General features: G+C 46.7%; 1 pseudogene; it reads right to left on the bottom strand.

The window, feature by feature from the left end:
- Positions 1–1,743: 1,743 nt before the first annotated feature.
- LOC131397228 (sialic acid-binding Ig-like lectin 8) lies at positions 1,744–10,949 on the bottom strand (annotated as a pseudogene).
- Positions 10,950–19,636: the final 8,687 nt, after the last annotated feature.

Below are 19,636 nucleotides of genomic sequence, written 5' to 3'. Positions count from 1 at the left end.
CACACCACACTCTCGTGATTACTCTATAGTAGAGTCTGATTTCTGCCATGGTGTTCTTCTTTTTCCAGAATATTTTGTTATTCTAGGTCCTTTAGATTTCCAAATAAATTTTAGAATCAGTTGGTCAATTTATATATATATATATATATATATATATATATATATATATATATGTGTGTGTGTGTGTATATATATATAATTATATATAATTATGTGTTAAACATACATATATATACTTACACATCCATACATTCATATATATACGTCTGTTGACTGGGATTACTTTAAACCAATATGAAGAAAACTGACATCTTAACAATATTGTCTCTTCCAATCCAAGAACATGGTGTATTGCTTCTTTCATTTGGATCTTCCTTAACTTCACTCAGCAATACTCTGGATTTTTCAGGGTGGAAATACTGCATGTTTAAATCAAAAAATTGATCCTTGGTACTTTATGGGTTTTGGTGCTGTTAAAATGGGCTTGATTCCATTTGTAGGATTATTTTTTTTTAATTTTTTGTTTATTGCAGTAACATTGGTTTATAACATTATATAAATTTCAGGTGTACATCATTATACTTCTATTTCTGCATAGATTACATCATGTTCACCACCCAAATACTAATTACAACCCATCACCACACATATGTGCCAAATTATCCCTTTCACCCTCCTCCCTCCTCCCTTCCCCTCTGGTAACCACCAATCCAATCTCTGTCTCTATGTGTTTGTTTATTGTTGTTGTTATCTACTACTTAATAAGGAAATCGTATGGTACTTGACCTTCTCCCTCTGACTTATTTCACTTTGCATAATACCCTCAACGTCCATCCATGTTGTAAGACCTGAAACTATGAAACTTCTAGAAGAAAACATAGGCAGTACGCTCTTACACATCGCTCTTAGCAACATATTTTCAAGCACCATGTCTGACCGGGCAAGAGAAACAATAGAAAAATAAACAAATGGGACTACATCAAACTAAAAAGCTTCTGCACAACAAAGGAAACCATCAAGAAAATGAAAAGACAACCTAACAATTGGGAGAAGATATTTGCAAACAATACATTTGTAGGAGGTTCAATGCCACATTCAAACCTTTGATTTCTTTCCACCGAGTCTACTTTAAGAAGTGACTGCTGTGATATCTTCCTGTCTTCGTTTGGGTGCAGAAGGTAAATTTGGGGATCCTGTTCATTCATCAGATTGTCGTGTGACCATTTGGGAACCTTCCTCATTTGTTTGGATTGTCTCTATAGGGGAGACCATGAGCTGCTGTTTGACTTTCCAGTTCTCAACCCAGAAGCCCACTCTTGAGGTCTGCTTTCAAAGACAGAGGCAGAGGAAGGTCCAGTGGGAGGGCATTCCAGGAGGAAGTACCTCAGTGTGCAAGGTCAGAGGTCTGACGCTGGTCCCCTCCAGAGTCGGGAGAAAATTCCACTAGGACATTTCTGTTCAAAGAACAGTGATCCAGGAAGTTTTCAGCCAGAGGCTTTGACAGGATTTTGCTCTCGGAATTTGTCATCACAACCTTGCAGATAGTGTCTCTCATTTGTGTTTCACAGAACAGGAGACTGAGTCACAGAAAGGTAGCATTTGTTCTGTCACTTAGGAAAGGGGCAGAGTGTAGACTCGAACTTGGAATTCTTTGGTTCCAAATCCTGCGTTCTTTCCAGTATTTAGAGGGATTTTGAACTCTACAAGAATCAGTCCTGACTTTTCTTTACCCTGCAGGGGCCGTGATCCCTCAAGCCAGAGCCGAGTCTCTGCGGTTTCTTACCTGTGGATCTTGATCTCTGTGTACTCATTACCAGTAGCCTCCTGTTCCTGTCGGTCCTAAGGCTTCATCCCATGAAAGCTGAGGGATGCATAATGGAGCTCTTCGTCCTCCCCTGAGCAGGGGGCACACACATCTGGGGGAGAGTGGTCTCGGGGGCCGTCTGCCTGGGATTCAATCAGGGGACCCTGAGTGGAGGGAGAGAGAAGAGAATGAGAGTGGAACAGCAGAGACAGGATAAGGCAGGAAAGCCCATGAATTCCTCCTTCCATTCATCCCACACACATTTTTGTTGAGATCTCCTTGACTCATGCTTTCCTTGAATATTTAATACTTAATGAGCATCCTATTTGTTTCTTACTAATTTCATTAACTTCTCACAACAGCCTCATAAGAAACATACTATTATTGTCTCCATTTTACAGATATGAAAATTGAGGTTGAACCAAGTACGTAGCATGCTCAAAGCCCGTGGTGAAACCAGGATCCCATCCTGTTCTTTCTGACCCCAAAGCTTGAGGCCCCCTGTGTGAGGCCCTCATATCGGTGCTGGATATACAGTGAGGAACGGGGCAGACACAGGCCCTGACCTCATGCAGCTTACTCTTTTATTGAGGGAGGCAGCAAAACATGTGAGTTAAACTAATAAATATCTAATTATAAGTTATTATGTGATAGAAAGTAACTAGGTAAGTGAGAATTACAGGTCCTTGAATCAGGCATGGCACCCGTCCTTGGGAAGGTCACAGTTTCATGGGAGGCCAAGACAGGCAAAGAAATTATGTGCCTGTGGTAGGCAGAGAGCAGCCCCCCAAAGATGTCCGCATCCTAATCCCCTGGAACCTGTGAATGCGCTACATTACATGGCAAAAGGGACTTTGCAGATGGGGTTAAGTCAAGCGTATTGAGATGGGGAGATCCTCCTGGATTACGTGGCCGGGCCCAATGTAATCACAAGGGTCTTGACAAGTGAAAGAAGGAGGCAGAGAGAGATTTGAAGATTCTGTGCGTCTCACCTGGAAGACCAAGGAAGGAGCCATGAAATAAGGAACGCAGGCGCCCTCTAGAGGCCGGAAAAGGCAAGAAAATGCATTTCCCCCTGGAGCCTCCAGAAGGAACGTAGCCCTGCCTGCCAATGCCTTCATTTTAGCCCAGTGAAACCTGTTTTCGACTTGTGACCTCCAGAACTGTAAGATAATAAATTTATGTTGCTGGAAGCCACTGAATTTCTGGTGATTCATGACAGCAGCAACAAGAAAGTAAAACAGATTCACATAGAGCGAGTGACAGGCGCTGCCTGAGGAGCATCCTTCTTTGCTGCTCCTCTTGGCAACAGAACTGTTCACCAGAATTGTTAATGTTTGTGCTCCTCCTATTCTCTCCTGATTGTTCAAATTAAGATTCTTACACACACACAACCACTTCCCGACACTGCTGTTATCAAGCACACCAGTGACCTCTGCTGGTGAATCCAAATGGTCACATTTCAGTCCTCACCTCTCTGGACTTTGCAGCAGCAGGTCATCCAGGAGCATGGCTTGCCTAGATGAAAGCCCTTCTTTCCTTAACTACAAGATATCACACTTTCCCAGGTCCACGGACCTCACTGGCAGCCCCGTTGCTGGCTGCTCTCCAACCAAATGGAGAACAAAGAGCATTAGCGGAGGGAGGACCAGCCCATTCACAGACCCAGAGGCACTAGTAACCTTGTTCTGGTTGATGACGATGAAAAGTCCAAGGCGGATGGAGTAGAACGGGAGGTGGGGGGAGTGGAGGAAGTGGACGGCACAGTGGGGCTGGGATCAGGCTGAGGCAAGCCAGGCACTCGCCAAAATGCAAAATTAAAAGAGTAGCCAAAAACCTCAGTAATTCAGATAAAAAATATTTGAATGCGAGATTTGCAAACCAAAAAGAACGCAAAAAACAAAAAAAAAACCGTGGAGAATAAAAATCAAGAATGTAAATAACCCAGGATTAGTAAGAGTGCCCTTCAGAACCAATTGGAGTCTGAGGCAGAAGAAAAAATATGTGCCCCGTGTATATGTTTTTATGTAATTTTAACGTCCATTTTTTCTATAACATTCAAATATTATTAAACACTTGAAAAATGCTGTGTATTAAAACGTTATTAAGTCTAAAGGTTTCATGTGTACTCAAATCAGAATTTATTATAATGTTGCTTTCCTGACTTTACTGGAAACAAACGCAGAGAGAATATTTTCAAATTCTCCTTCTCTGCTTCTCTCCTTTTCAACTGAGAATACTGCCACGTGTGACAATTTCTCTTGATCACGTTATGATCGTAGGGAATTAATAACTAACTTCAGTCGACTGATTCTGCCATTATTTACATTTTTGATATTTTGCACATCATTAATTTTGTTTTTTAAAAATAGTGTATTAAGATAGTATTTATCTCGGTTACTGAGATTTCTTGCATCCCCTTAAGATCTGCATCTGAGGCGAGTGCCTCACCCTCCTCACCCTAACCCTGGCCCTTCTGGAGAGGTAGGTGCTGAGAGACCGGAATGTGCAGGGCTGCAGGCTGAGGAGTGTGAGCTTCATTCTCTAGGTCAGAGGGCGGCAAACTACAGCCCATGAGTCAAATCTGGCCGCATACCTGTGTTTGTAAATACAGCTTTATTGAAACGCAAACAGATGTTCAAAAGCAGAGGAATTGGACAATGATGGCTTTTAGATGATCGCTGTGTGTGAGGGATGGGAGGCGAGAGGCAGAGAGATGAGGGGTCCAGGAAAGAGATCTTGAAGCCTCAGCAATGACAGGGGTCAAGTGGGAGAGAGGGAGACTGATGCTACCTGTTCTTAACTGGAAAAATGAACATGACGTGGTGAATTTTTGGTTGTAGCAGAAGAAAGGGATAGAGAGAAAGTGACTCCTCTGTGCATGGACTGAAGGAAAGAAGTGGGGGCTGTCGTGCTGTCAGCAAGTTGAGGTATCCAGCATGGGGGGAGGAGGCGGAGGAGATGAGGAGAGCAACATCGGCCATGCTGGGTGGGTCAATCCAGGGGGCCATTCTAGAGGAGGTGTCCAGGCAGGTTGCCGGATTGGGAGATGTCCAGGTCACTCACCTGGGAGAATGAGCTCATGAGAGCATCTGCACGCTCCACGCCCGTGTCCCTCACGCTCCCTGCTGGCCTTGCTGCTTTTCTCCTGCAGGACCTCACTCTGTGTGAAGAGACCAGAGAGCCTTTCAGTCTGGCCAGCTCAGGGTGCAGTGGGCAGACTGACCCCTCCTCTGTTCTCTCTTAAGGGGCTGGAGGGGTGACTGAGGTGTGAGAGGGGTAGTCCCATCCCAGAGACCCCAGGTTGAGAGCACACACTCCCCCCTCCTGGACAGTGGGGCCAGGGATTTGTGACAGACTCACCCGGGAGGCTAGGGACCTCCTTCCTGCCTTTGTTTCAGGCTCTGGACCCACCCAGTCCCTCCAGCTCTGGGTGCAGGGATCAGTGGCTGCCTTCCCTTCCCACCCCAGGACTCTCCCTCCCTCCCCAGGTCCCTGCTCACATGATGACGATGACGCAGAAGGACAGGAAGAGCAGGCCTGTAGCACCTGCTCCCCCCACGGCCCCCAGCACCACTCCTGATAAAGGCCACGTTTTTCCTGCAGATAGATTGGGTTATTGGTGATTCCCCTCTGAGAACTTGGTCTAGTCTCCTCCCACTTCCTGTAGGGAACCCACACTTCTGTGTTCAGGCCCCTTTGCGAGATACAGAAACAGGGACAGGGGTTGGGGCAGGGGCAGGGGTTGGGTGAGGAGAGTGAGGCATACAAGTGCTGGGTTGCAGCCTGTCTTTATTTAAAATGTTGACATTTTGTTCATGGTGGCATTTATTTTGCATTCATTTTTAAATAAAAAATATTGCATCAAAATATTAGCTTTTATTGCTGTGATTTTTTGGGCTTCTTTTTAAATTTTGGACCCATGGTAAGTGGCTCGCTCGCCTGACCCTCACCCCAGTCCTGCAAAGCTGGGACCTTGTGTCCCCAGACACACCTGTCCAGGCCCCAGCCCCTCTCCTACAAGACCCACCTCCTTCTCTGGCTCCCCCTCCAGCCCTCGCCCCACCCCACAGCCCTGTGGGGTGGAGCAGAGTGGGCGGTGGCGGGAGTGGAGGAACTGGACTGGACAGTGGGGCTGGGATCAGAGTGAGGCAAGTGAGGCATTCGCCCAAAATGCAAATTTAAAAGGGGAGCTGAAAACCTCTGTAATTGAGATAAATTATGTTCTCATGCCAGATTTTTTAAATCAATTAAATGCAAAAAAACACCATGGAGAAGGGAAAATCAAAAATTTAAATAACCCAGGATTACTAAGAATGCCTTTCTGAACCTATTGGAGCCAGAGACAGAAGAAAAACTTGTCCCTCTCTACATAGGTTTTTAAGGATTTTAGTGGTCAACTTTTTCCAGAACATTAAAATAATTGAAATATTATCGAAAACCTGAAAGGCACAGTGTATTTGAACATTGAGTTTAAAGGTTTTATGGCTACCCAAAACAGAATTTGTTATAATTTTGGTTTCATGGCCTTACAGGAAACAAATGCAGAGAGAATATTTTCAAAATCTCCTTCTCTGCTCTCTGGTTTTCAGCTGAGAAAACTGCCATGTGTGACAATTTCTCTTGACCAAGTTATGATCTTAAATTATTATTAACTAACTTCAGTCTACTGATCCTACCATTGTTCAGATTTTTTATATTTTGCTCCTAATGAAATTTTTTCATTAATTTTGTTTTCTAATAAACAGTGCATTGAAGAATTATCTCAATTGCTGAGATTTTTGGCACCTTTCTAAGTTTTGCACTTGGGGCGCGTGTGTCACCCTCCTCACCCTAACCCTGGCCCTTCTGGAGAGGTAGTTGCTGAGAGGCCAGAATATGCAGGGCTGCAGGCTGAGGAGTGTGAGCTTCATTCTCTTGTCAGGGGTCAGCAAACTACAGCCCATGAGTCAAATCCGGCCACATACCTGTGTTTCTAAATAAAGTTTTACTGGAACACAGCCACGCTCATTCATTTACATATGGTCTGAGGCTGCTTTCACACTGCAAGAGCAAAGTTTTGTGTCTGCAACACAGACTGTATGGCCCACAAAGCCAAAGTCATTTACTCTCTGGCCCTTGAAAGAAGAACTCTGCTGGCCTCTGCTCTAGGTGATGGGGGAACACAGATGTTCAAATACAGAGGAATTGGACAATGATGATTTTTAGATGATCACTCTGTGTAGAGCAAGGGAGATGAGGGACAGGGAGATGAGGGGTCCAGAAAAGAGCTCCTGAAGCCTCAGCAATGACAGGGGTCAAAAAGGAGGGAGGGAGACTGATGCTACCTGTTCTTAAGGGGAAACACGGAAAAGACGGGGTGAGTTTTTGGCCATAGCAGAAGAAAGGAAGGACAGAGAGAAGGTGGCTCCTCTGATCCTAGCCTGAAGGAAAGAGTAGGGGCTGTCCTGCTGTCAGTGAGATGGGGATTTGACCCTGGGGGAGGAGGAGGAGATGAGGAGAACAACTTTGGCCATGCTGAGCAGAGCAATTCAGGGACACATCCTGGCAGAGGCGTCCAGGCAAGACGCTGGATGGCGAGATACACAGGTCACTCACTGAGAGACTTACTTTGTGACTGCATTTGCACCCTCCATGCTTGTGTCCTCCATGCCCACCGCTGGCCATGCTGCTTTCTTCCTGTGGGGCCTCACTCTGAGTGAAGAGACCAGAGAAAGTTTCAGTCTGGCAAGCTCAGGATACAGTGGGCAGACTGACCCCTCCTCTGCTCTCTCCTAAGGGGCTGGAGGGGAGACTGAGATGGGAGAGGGGTGGTCGCGTCCCAGAGACCCCAGGGTTGAGAACAGGCTCCCCCTTCTCGGACCGTGGGGCCTGGGATTTGTGACAGACACACCTGGGTGCCAGGGGTCTCCTTCCTGCCCTTGCTTCAGGCTCTGGACCCACCCAGTCCCACAGCTCTGGCTTCAAGGATCCGTGTCTGCCTGCCCTTCCTACCCCAGGGCTCTCCCTCCCTCCCCAGGTGCCTGCTCACATGATGACGATGACGCAGAAGGACAGAAAGAGCAGAGTCTTAGCACCTGCTCCCCAGACTGCACCCAGCGCCACTCCTGATAAAGGACACACTTTTCCTGCAGAGGATTGGATTATTGGTGGTTCTCCTCCGAGAGCTCCATTTCTTCTCCTCCCACTCCCTGTAGGACGCCACACTTCTGTGTGCAGTCCACTTCACCAGATACAGAAACAGGGACATGGAGATGGGGGTACGGGAGGGGGGGGTGGGGTTAGGGTGAGGAGAGTGAGGCTTACAAGTGCTGGGTTGCAGCCTGTCTTTATTTAAGATATTGATATTTTGTCCTTCATGGCATTTATTTTATGTTTATTTTTTTAAAAAATATTGCATTTCAGCATTATTTCTTCTGATTACTATGATTTTTTTGGCTTATCTTTAAGTTTTGTGGCCATGGTAAGTCCTACACTCGACTGACCCTCCTCCCAGCCCCAAAAAGCAAGGACTTTAGGTCCCCAGACACATCTGTCCAGGCTCCAGCCCCTCTCCTCCAAGACCCAAGTCCTTCCCTGGCTCCCCCTCCAGCCCTCGTCCCACCCCACAGCCCTGGCCTGGCAGGAAGACGACAGTGACACTCTGAGTCCCAGGGAATTTCCAGGCCTCACAACCCATCACAGACAAGAGCTGAGCTCCCCTATGAAGCTCAGGGGGCTGCTGGGTGGACTGTGGGGTGGGGTGGGTGCTGTCCTCCTCAGCCAGCCCCTCCTCCATCCACCGGTGCACTCACTCTGCAGAGAGAGGCTCAGGGAGACGTGCAGGGAGCCCCGAGGGTGCTGAGCTTGGCAGGTGAGTTCGCCTTCATGACTTGACTTCACGTGGGGCAGCTCCAGGACCCCAGGGTTTGAGGGCTGTGAGGGACTCAGGGTCTGCCTTCCACGGGCCCAGCTCAGCCTGGCTGGGGGGTTGCTGTCAACAACACAGACCAGGCGCAAGGGCAGGCCCTCCAGGACTGCAAGAGATGAGCCATTCTTCAGGATTGTGGGTGCTGGAGAAGAAGAGACGGAAGGTCAGAGTGAAAAAGTGATCCAAAGAGGAAGGATGCAGAAGGAGGCTGGATGAGGACAGACACAGAGATATAAGCTGAGGTGCAGGAAAATGCTCACTTTCACCCCTCCCTTGTTGGACTGTAAACTTGCCCACCTTCCTTGCAGAACAACTTGGCCACATCTCTCAAAACTGGAAAGAACATTTGAAACAGCTATATTTTGCTTTTTGGAACTTTTCCCACAGACTTGCACACACACTTGTGAAAGGAGACACAAGATTGTTCATTGCAGCTTTTCTGTTAATAGAATAAAATGAACGCCATGATTTTCCATTAACAGAAGATGCATATAAATCAGAATCCAGCCGGCCCATGGAATACTGACAGTCCCGGAGAGGAATGAGGAGAGTCTGTATTACTGATGTCAAAGGACCCCTAAGATCCTTTAGGTGAACAAACCAAGGCTCAGAGCAGCCTATGGACACTGGTCACTTCCGAGGGGCGGCCTGGGCATCTGAGGACAGACTCTGCTGTGAATTTTGAATTTTTGAGCATGTGAGTATGTTACCTGTTCGAAAGTACTTAAATAAGCAACTGGAAGGGAAAATGAAAAGATAAAGCTGGGAGAGTCATCAAGAGACAAATGATAAGGGGCCTCGAGACGCGAGCTCTGCTGTAGGAGTGTTGCCCTGTTCTCCTTCTGGAGCTGTCGGAGATCGAGAAGTGTGAGGAGAGTGAGGGGTCAATGGGGGCCATGGGGGCTGAGGATGTGAGGGGACACTGGCATCACACACAAGGGGTGCTCTGGTGACCACGTTAAGTCAAGTGTGAGACAGGGACCCTGGAAGGGGGCTTCTTCCTACCTGTGCTGTTTCCTTGGAAGACAGTTACAGTCAAGTTCTGTGGAGAATCTGGGACAGAAAGACATGGTGGACACGCGTGAGTGGTGAGGGCTGTGTGGACATCGGCCCTTGTCCCCAGGAGCTGCATAAATGGGGGAAGGGTGGAGGCAGGCATCCTCAGAACCCCTCTCAGCCTGGATTCTGGGACCCAACACCCAGTGTCTAAGGCCATCACATTTCCATCCCCATTGCCCTCAGGACCCCATCAGGGACTGGGGCATCCTGGCGCAACACTCACAGGACACGTTGAGGTGGATGGTACAGGTCCTGGTCACTCCTGCCCCAGGCAAGGTCACCTGACAGGTGAGGCTGTTGCCATGGTCCTGGGGCCGTGGGGTGAGGGTGAGCACCGAGGAGAGGTGGGTCCTGGGGCCCAGGGAGGTGAGGGCAGCTGATGTCCAGGAGAAGATGGGGGGGTGTGCCCCGCTCACAGGCCCACGGCACAGAGCAGGTCAGGTTCCTGGGGTGGCCGGACTCCAAGGTCCCCGAGATGAGGATGTCAGGTGTCTGGGTGAGGGCTGGTGGGAGACAAAGAGACATGAGAATCAGTAGGGGGGGTCTGAGGTGCAGCCATGAGAGAAGACTCAGTCTTCAGTCTAGCTCCTGCCTCTAAACTCTGACCCGCTGTACCCCCAACCCCAACCAGGAGCAGAGTCTTATCCCAGTCGCGTCCTGGGACTCCTGTGTGCTTCCCCTGTGGTCTCTCCTGGAGCCCCCTCCTTGCCCATCACACGCACAGAGACATGTTTGTCTTTGTAATTGTATTTTGTTCTTCCTCTCTCCACCCAAAAAAAGTATCTTCCGGTGTCACTCCTCCTGGCGTCTCTGATGTCAAGGAAGCAGTTGGAGGTCCGGGAGTCCCAAAGGAGGTGGAATTGGCCCTGGGTCTCCTCCTGTGCCTTACGATCTGGGTTGTTTGTGGCCACTGGAACGTCTCGGTCTATGTTGGCCCCTTCCCGGAACCAGTAGCCATGAGCTGGGGTAGAAGTAGTCAAGCCATCCCGAGGGTAGGCGACAGGGCAGGGCACCCGCACACACAGACCCTCCTGCACCCTCACTGACTCTTGCACTGGAGGCTTGTAGCCCTTGTAATTATTTGAGGGCTCCCTCTGGCCCTCAGCCCCCTCCCTCCACCAGAGCAGGGCCAGAAGCAGCAGCAGCAGCATGTCTGGGATTGGCAGTCTCAGGTTCCTCCAGGGAAAGTCTGTTTCTCAGCGTTCTCTATCGGGAACTAAAAGTTGCAGATTTAGAGGAGGCTCTTACAAGAAGATGAGGGTGAGGTCAGAACAGTGACCCTCCTCAGAGGAGGAAATTCACAGCCAGACAGAGCTGGGGCTGAGACAGCTCATGGAGTCAACCATCGACCACCCCTCCAAGTCCACTCCTGGGGACCCTGGGCCAGAGAGGGTGAGATCCCCACCCACATTCACACCTCATGCAGGGTGTGAGTCTCATCTCTGGCCTTTCATTTGATGTCTTTTTCCTCAGTATTACATTTTCTGTAAAGTAAAAATGAGTCTCTTCTAATCAGATCTCCTATTTCAAGCCTATAGATATTTCTGGAGTTCAATCCAGTCAGGTGTGCAACTCAGGGACAAAGGAGATGAAGGTAGCCAATTGTCATCCCTCCCTCAGCATCCACGTGATGGGCATCTTCTCTTGCTCATGAGGTCACACACCAGCCCTGGCTGCTGCCCTGAGAGTCACTGTCCATTGGGGAGACAATCGTTGTCCTGGCACCACAACCTCCCTGTGATGGGAAGACATGGAGACACGTGTAGGAGACACAGAGTGAGTAACGTTAGCCTGGGGGTCGTCCACCCTCAGGGATGGTGAGGATTTCCTTAGGGAAGAGACACGCACCTAAGTTCACAGAAGGTTATTTTTAACTGTGTGGTGGGGGCTGGGAGGAAGTGATGGGATCCTGGGAGGTGATGCCTCCTCAGACCCATGTCGATTTTCTTGAAATATTTTTGGGCAAAACATAAGACATACAGAGAAGTGTCGCCAAAAGAACAGCTCAGTGATTCATCCAAAATAAATACCTTTCAAGAAAATAATATTGGGAGCACCAAGGACCTCCGCCTTGGTCCCTCTCTGTATCCCAACACCCCACTCCACCCAAGGAGCCCCAGCCTCACTGTAATGCTATTTTATTCCTTGATTTTCTCTATAGTTTTATCATCCAAGCATGCTGCCATTAATACCATGGCTTTGCACACGCTGTTCTTAAGACTTTGAATACATAGAAAAAATTACAGTTTGTTTTCTTCTATTCAACTTCACGAATCTGGCCATCCCATATTATCCCCTTCCCTGAACTATCACCCAAACGCAAAGTACAGTCAGTGCTGTGATCATGGAGAAGGAAGGTGCAGGATTTCAGCCTGCATAGGCACTCCCACACCATCACCATTTCCTGCATTTTCAGCTGGAATCTCAGCCTGCAGCACCATCTCCCCACCGGGCCCCGTTGTCCTGGCCACTCACTCTCTCCCTGCTGGGACAGTTGCAGCATCTGTGATCAGAAAGGCTTGCCCATGCTCTGCCTGTTTCCCATGGTCCCCAATTTGCAAAGAAAAGCAGAAGGGGAAGGAGATACATGAGGAAGCCAGAGAAAATCTGTGTGAAACAGAGGAACTATGACCGACAGGCCGTCAGAGCTGGAGGACCTTCTAGTCCCAGTTCTCCAGTTTGCAGAAGAAGGCAAGGAGGTCCAGAGTGGGCAAATGAATCAGCTGAATCAAACAGCTACCATATATAATGTGCCATTGATTATACTGGAACCACTTCAGCAATTTTTCTCTGCCCAAGTTTCATTGGGCTGGAAGACAGGAAGCTTACTTAATCGGAAAGGGAAGAATTGTCAACTAATCCCATGAGGTGAGGGAGGAAATTTCATTCATTTAATCATTCATTCATCAAACAACGATGTGCACTGTGCCTTCAATTTTCCAGTAAAGGGGTGAAATGACAGACCTAGCCCTTGCCTTTGAGGAGAACAACAAGTGGTTGGGACAGACAGGTAACCTGATAATTCCAGTGCCATAGGATAGATGGCTCTGAGGAGTGAAGCCCACCTGGTGTGGGAGGGGCTCTTGCTCTTCTGGACTGGAAGGTGAGTCTCAGGGAGGACTGGGCCAAGTAGACATGGTAAAAACACTCAGGCAGTCACGAGGGATGTGAATTCAACATGTGACCCTGGTACCCTGGGAATACTTTGACTCTTTGGTATTATGTTCTCAAACCCACTCATTCCCCAACTCTGCTGGAGATCCTCTGCCAGCTACCAACTTTTGTGCTCTGTTTCTGATCAACCCCACGTCTGTCTCAGCAGGGGTCAGGCCACTACCCATAGGGGGCGCCCCCTCTGTCTGTCGAGGACTTCCTGGCTCCTGGGGATCCCTGGGAAAAGACCAAGGTGCTGTCTGTGGTGCTGAATCAGAGCTAAGTGCTGACTTTGGAGATGTCGGCAGCTCTGTAGGGGGGCCTGATAACATAGCACAGGGACCTTATGTTTGGAGTCAGGAGGGTCAAGGTATCAGATGTGCTGGAAGGGCTCAGGTCTACCTGGCAGGAGGGGCTGAGGGAAAGGTAAGATCTGTACTTCCCCTCCTTGCCCTGTCCACCCTCAGGAATGTCCTGTGAACAATGCCAGGCTATTGTCACTGGTCCCAGTGCAGGGAAGGTGAAGGCTCTATGCTGACCCTTACCATCTCTGTTCCCATTTCATTTTCCCAGCATCCCTGATAGAGAGGGGTAATCGCTTCATCAGACAGAGGAGGGAGCTGACACTCAGCCAGGTGAGTAGCCATAGCAGCTAATCTCCAAAGACAATCCCGCCCTCCTTTATACAAACACAGTGCTCCTCTCCTTAGAAGATGCAGTTTGTTATTATTATCTTCTCCTCTTGAGCCTACATTGGATCCGTGACTGCATGACCAATGGAATATGGATGACAAGATGTTCTTAGAGTCATACAGCTCAGACATTAAGAAGGCCTGGCGGCTTCCACTCCTGCCCCGTGGATCTCTGGGCATCTGTGTAAGCAATCCAGGGTACTCTGATGGAAAGAGAGGTTACATAGAGGAACACTCAGGGGTCAGACGTCCAGTCCCAGTCACTGCCACCATCCCAACAGGACTGCCTGAATGAGCCCAAAGCAAAACTAGGAATGAATCTACCCAGCCAGGCTCTGGCCAATTTATAGCTCTATGAAACAGAATAAAATGATTGTTTGGGCCACTGAGATTTAGAGTGGTTTGATCATCAGAAAAAGATGAATGAGACAGTAACCACAAAAATCGTAGCTAATATGGAAAAAACAAATCTGACAAATGTTTGCTCATACTGTATTTAAAAAGTGACTTTAAGAGGGTTATCTGAAGCCTTCTGTGAAGATACCTGTGGAGTCTTTGCCAGGCTGGAATACATTTCCCTGAATCTTCTTCCCTATTTGTTTCCAGGTTAAATTTAGCCCACAGAGAAGGGAGAAGTTGAAGCCACAGCCACCAGGCTCTGAGGGTCAGTGGAGGGGCAGGTGCTTTTGCAGCTGTCACAAATCATCCCTGATCTGTTGGCTCATCTTGCTGGCGAGACACAACAGCTGCTCAACTGCTAGGAGGCAAGGAAGGTGGTGGGGGAAGCCACTGGCTGGACTTCATGGGACAAGAACCATCAAGCCTCAGCCCAAGGATTGGTGATCCCGGTGGACATAGGTGGCCCAGAGAGATGTTTATAGTGGCGTGCAAAATACAGGACAAGAGCATTCTAAGACATTATCCCAGGTCTCTTTGACCTGACAACTAGGGCCCTTTGTCTATTCATAGGAGCACCATCTTCCTCCGTACAAAGCGCAGACAACAGCACTTCTCAGTACTCAGTTCTTAATGCCCAGCTGTGTGTGTGTCTGTCTGTCTGTCTGCCTGTGTGCATATCCTGAGTATTGGGCTGTCAGGCCAGTGTGATGGTCAATTTTATGTGTCAACTTGACTGGGACATGGGATGCGCAAATTAAATGTTATTTGTGGGTGTGTCTGTGACGGTGCTTCCAGATAAAATTGGCATTAAAATTGGTGAACTCAGTAAATAGATTGCGCTCCTCAATGGAGGTGACATCATCAAATCCATTGAAGGCCCATATAGAACAAAAAGTGCTGCCGGTCAGATTTCCAGGGTAACTGGATTCCAGCATCCCTGGGACATGGATCTCAGGTATTTAGGTCAAGGCTAGGGAAGATAAAAGGGCTGACCTTGGCTTGGGGACGGAATTCCCTCTGCTGGAGCCTCCCAGGTCCTTGAAGGATTCCAATGACCTTGGAGGAGACGAAAAGTCTTCTTTTCTGGAACTTACCCTGCCTGTCACATTCAGAAACAGCTTATTTTTTTGCAACTGTATTTCAGGTAATAACCTCTCTTCCCTTGAAAGAAGTATGCCCTCTTGTCTCCATTATGTACATCTCTGATGCTCACGGAGCAGTTGTAGGTCTGAAGATCACCAAGGAGGTGAGGTGGAATCATTCCTGAGTCTTCTCCTGCACTTCTTGGTTGGGGTCATTTGTAGCCACTGGGACATCCTGTAAAGGACTGGGGCCCTATCTTGGCACCAGTAGCCATGAGCTGGGTCAGAATCCATCCAGTAGAATTTTGGGTAGGAAATGGTGCAGGTCACAAGGACACACAATCTCTCCTGCACTGTCACCAACTCCTGCATCTCAAGGTCATATTTTGGACCTGAGCCAAAGCTGCTGGAGAGAAGGAGACTCAGACTCCACCCTCAATCCCCACCCTGGACCCCTCTGCCTCCTGGTCCACTCACCTTCCTACAGCATGGACTGCAGCAGCACTACCAGCAGTAGAAGCATCTATTGAACCATAAATGCCAGGTACTTCCCTGGGACGGTCTGGTCACCAGAGTCCCTTACTATGGGAAGAGCTGTTTGGGAAAAACAAGAGTAAACCACAAAAGGACGCCAGTGAACATGAACAGGGTAGTAATTGTGCACATAAGTGCAACTTCAGACCCACAGCTGCTAGAGATGAGGAGGTTCTTGGAGATCAGCCATCACCACTTCCCTATTCTGTAGAGCTCAATATAGTTCTAGAGAAAGCAAAAGTCACACTGGCTGATGCGACTTTCATACTCAGAAGGGTTTACGAAAAATTGGAATTATTTCTGCTTTGCACATTCAGAACTTCCTAGTGAATTTTTTCCCTGGAAAATGTTTCCCAGTGAATCAATTCCTCTATGGATCCAAGGCTATTTGCGTTTTTCATTTCTTCTTGAGACAGATTCCATAAATTATATTTTTCTTATTATTTTATATACCATCTGAACTTGAAATGGATTAGCATATATTTGCCTGAAGTATCTCTTATTTTGTTCTTAAATCAAGTGATTGAAGCAAAACATACATAGAGAAAACAGTTCAGATTATAGAGATACACTTGATCAGTTTTCAAGGTGATGACATTCCTGGAACAACCACCTTGATCAAGAAGCCCCACCAAAACCCATTCCTAGTTACTCCTCCCACATCCCCCCAAAAAAGTAACCAATGTAATGACTTCTATCTTCATGGATCAGCTTTATCTGTTTTTGATTTTTCAGTAATTGAGATCTTACATTATGTGTTCTTTTGTGTCTGGCTTCCTGTGCTCAACATTTTTGTTGTGAGAGTTACTCACATGCCAGCAGTTAATTCTTTCTCACTGTTGAAGGAATTCCATTGTGTGCATATGCCACACTCCATATAACCCATCTACTTTTGATGGATGTTTGGGTTATTTCTAGACTGGATCTTTTCTGAAGAGTGCTGCTATCATCATGTCTTTTGGTATAAATACGCAATTTGGTTGGGTATATGTGTAGAGTGGCATTTCTCAGTAATGGGGTACTTGCATATTCAGTTTCAGTAGGTACTGCCAAACAGTTTTCCAAAGCAATTATAAAATTTACATTCCAATCGTGAGCATATGAGAGTTCCAGCGGTTTCAATTCTAGACTATACTTGGTATTTCCTTGTTCTTTTTTTTGTTTTGTTTTGTTTTCATTTTAACCATGTTAAAGATAAGTGGAATTTCCTTGTGGGTTTAATTTGCATTTCATTGAGGACTAATAAGATTGGGAAACGTCTCATATGTTTATGGGGAATTTGAACATCTTCCTCTGTGAAGGGTTTAAGCTGTTTTCTAATTTTTCTCTTTGGTTTTTGATCTTTTTCTTATCAACTTTTGGAAGATACTTAAATACTCTGCATAAAAGTTATTTCTTGGATATTTTTTATTGCAAATATCTTCTTCATGGCATCTTTAGAAATAGAATTTCTTAATTCTAATGTAGTGAAGTTTATCAATCTTTTCTTTCATTATTAATAAATATTTGCCCTATTTAAGTAATGTTTGCATATCCTCAAGAATACACAGGTGATTTTCTAATAAAGTACCGGAAGTTTTACTATTTACATTTAGATATCTCAACAGTTAGTCGTGATTTTCATGTATTGTGTAATGTAAGTGTTACCATTCATTTTTTCCCATATGCATATCCAATGGATCCAGCACTGTTTCTGAAAGGGACATATATTCCCCACTGCACCTAAGTATAGCTCTTGTCATAAATCAAGTAATTTTATATGTGTAGGTTTGATTCTGAATATTCTATTCTGTTCTATTGGTCTATCCTAGTAACAGGCCCACATGACCTTAATTAATGTACGGTTATAACGGGTCTTGATCTAGATCTAGATCTTGGAGAAAGCAGTGGCTTTCACTCATCCTTGATTGTTGATTGAACATCTACTCTGTCAAGCACCATCCCACACATGAGGTTTCGCTGTGCCCGCAGTGCAGTCTATAACGTAGTCAACACCAGGTCCCGCTTCCCAGAGCCAACTACATTTGATGACCATCTTTGTATACTTCCTTCCTTATTTTCTTGACATTTGTTTACTGTCTCACTTTGATGTTATTGGAGGGAAGATTTTATGTCGTTCCATTTTGTTTTTCTGGGTAATTAATTAGTCTTCTATATTTCTTTCTCATTGTTTTGTGTGTGTGTCAGAAAGGATATGCTTTATTTAGGTTCTCCGCTTTGATTGTCTTTGCCTCCTTTGGACTATCAGCCTGACTCACAGGTTTTTCTGGGATGTATCTTATGAATAAAATTTTCTGAACTGCTGTGGAAACTAGAACAGACACAATCTTTGCCCTGATGGGTTTCCCATGTAGTGGAATGTGGAGCATTGAGGTGCTTTTATAGACAACATGAGGACAGTTAGGAAAGTGCTGGGGTTAGAACAAAGACCTGGGCTAGGGAAAGAGATTTTCCAAGTACACCATATTTTTACATTGCTAAAATTTTTATCGGGAGCTTACCATGTATCAAGTATTGTTCTTGGTGAACAAAATAGACAAAAATATCTTCACCCAGTATCACAGATCAGGTGTAGACTAGCTCTTCGGAGAGGACAGTGAGGAAACATTGCCCAGGCAGGACCTCAGAGTTGGGCACAGACAGATAAAGAAGAGAGGGCAATGCTAAGAGATCTGTTTCTCCCTCCTCCAGGGCAAAGCTGGGGATGGAGGGAGGAAGAAATAAGAGAAAAAAAGAAGGAAAAAAAGAAGGAGAAAAGGAGTGATGGAGGGAAGAAGGAAGAGAGAGAGACCCTTTTTCAAATCTATGGAAATGTGGACAGCCAGGCTAGCAGCTCTGGGTTGTCACTTCTCTTAGGAACAGATTGACTGTTCGAATGCTCACAAACCAGTTAGGGCAGTGCCTGGACACAGGCAAATACCCAGGGAACACTGATTAAGATTTGATTGTGGATTCTGGGTCGTCTACTTGGATTCAATCTGGTCCCTCCACTTGCTGGCCTGTGTGGCTTTGAGCAGCTCACCCGAGCCTTCTCTGTAACACGGGGACAGGGTTGACCCTCTCAGTGTCACTGTGAGTATTGAATGAGACATAAGACTTGAGGAATTGGTTCACAATAGATGCTGAGCAAATGTGTTAGTTCCCTAGGGCTGCTGTGACTACTTACCACAAACTGGGTGACTTAAAACAGCAGAAATGTATTGTGTCACAGTGGTGGAGGCTGAAAGACCACAATCAAGGTTTCAACAGGGACACATTCCCTCAGAAGGCTCTAGGGTAAAACCCTTCCTTCCCTCTTCCTGCTTCTGGTGGTTGCCGGCAATCTTTGGCCTTCCTTGCTTTGGAGCATCATAACTCCAATCCCTGCCTCTGTTGTCACATGACCCTCTTCCTTACATGTGTCTGTGTCCAAATTTCCCACTTTGTATAAGGATGCCAGTCACTGGATTTAGGGTCTGCCAATTCAGTCTGACCTCATATTAACTTGATTACATCAGCAAAGCCCCATCTCAAAATAAAATCACACTCACAGGTACCAAGGGTGTGAACGTCAATATGTCTTTTTTGGGGGGACACAAGTCAACCCACAACAGACGGCAAACATTATCAGGACTATTGGACCCCCTGATGTTCCCGCTGTACATCTCCAGTCCCTACCTTCCTCTTGAGCTCCAGACCACCCATCTCTCCAGTTGCCTGCTGGACACTGGTCTCCATGGGGAGTCCCAGAGACTCTCAAGCTCCCAACACGTGACTCTGACCTCGTTGTCTCCATCTCTGGCCTGCCCCCCATTCACTTGACAGAAATGAAAACACACCTGGCCACAGTCTTGTGCAAATACATTAACAGAAGCTTTATACATAATTGTCAAAAAATGGAAGCAAACCAAATGTGCATCAACAGAAAAAGGGGTAAACAGAGTGTAATATGTTGGAATCTCACTCAGCAATAAAGAAACAAAATACTCATACTCACAACGGCATGGATGAATCTCAAAAACAC

Source organism: Diceros bicornis, chromosome 34 (assembly GCF_020826845.1).
Source record: "Diceros bicornis minor isolate mBicDic1 chromosome 34, mDicBic1.mat.cur, whole genome shotgun sequence".
Classification (NCBI taxonomy): Eukaryota; Metazoa; Chordata; class Mammalia; order Perissodactyla; family Rhinocerotidae; genus Diceros; species Diceros bicornis.
Note: the sequence above shows the minus strand (reverse complement) of the source record. Positions and strands in the feature narration are given on the sequence as shown.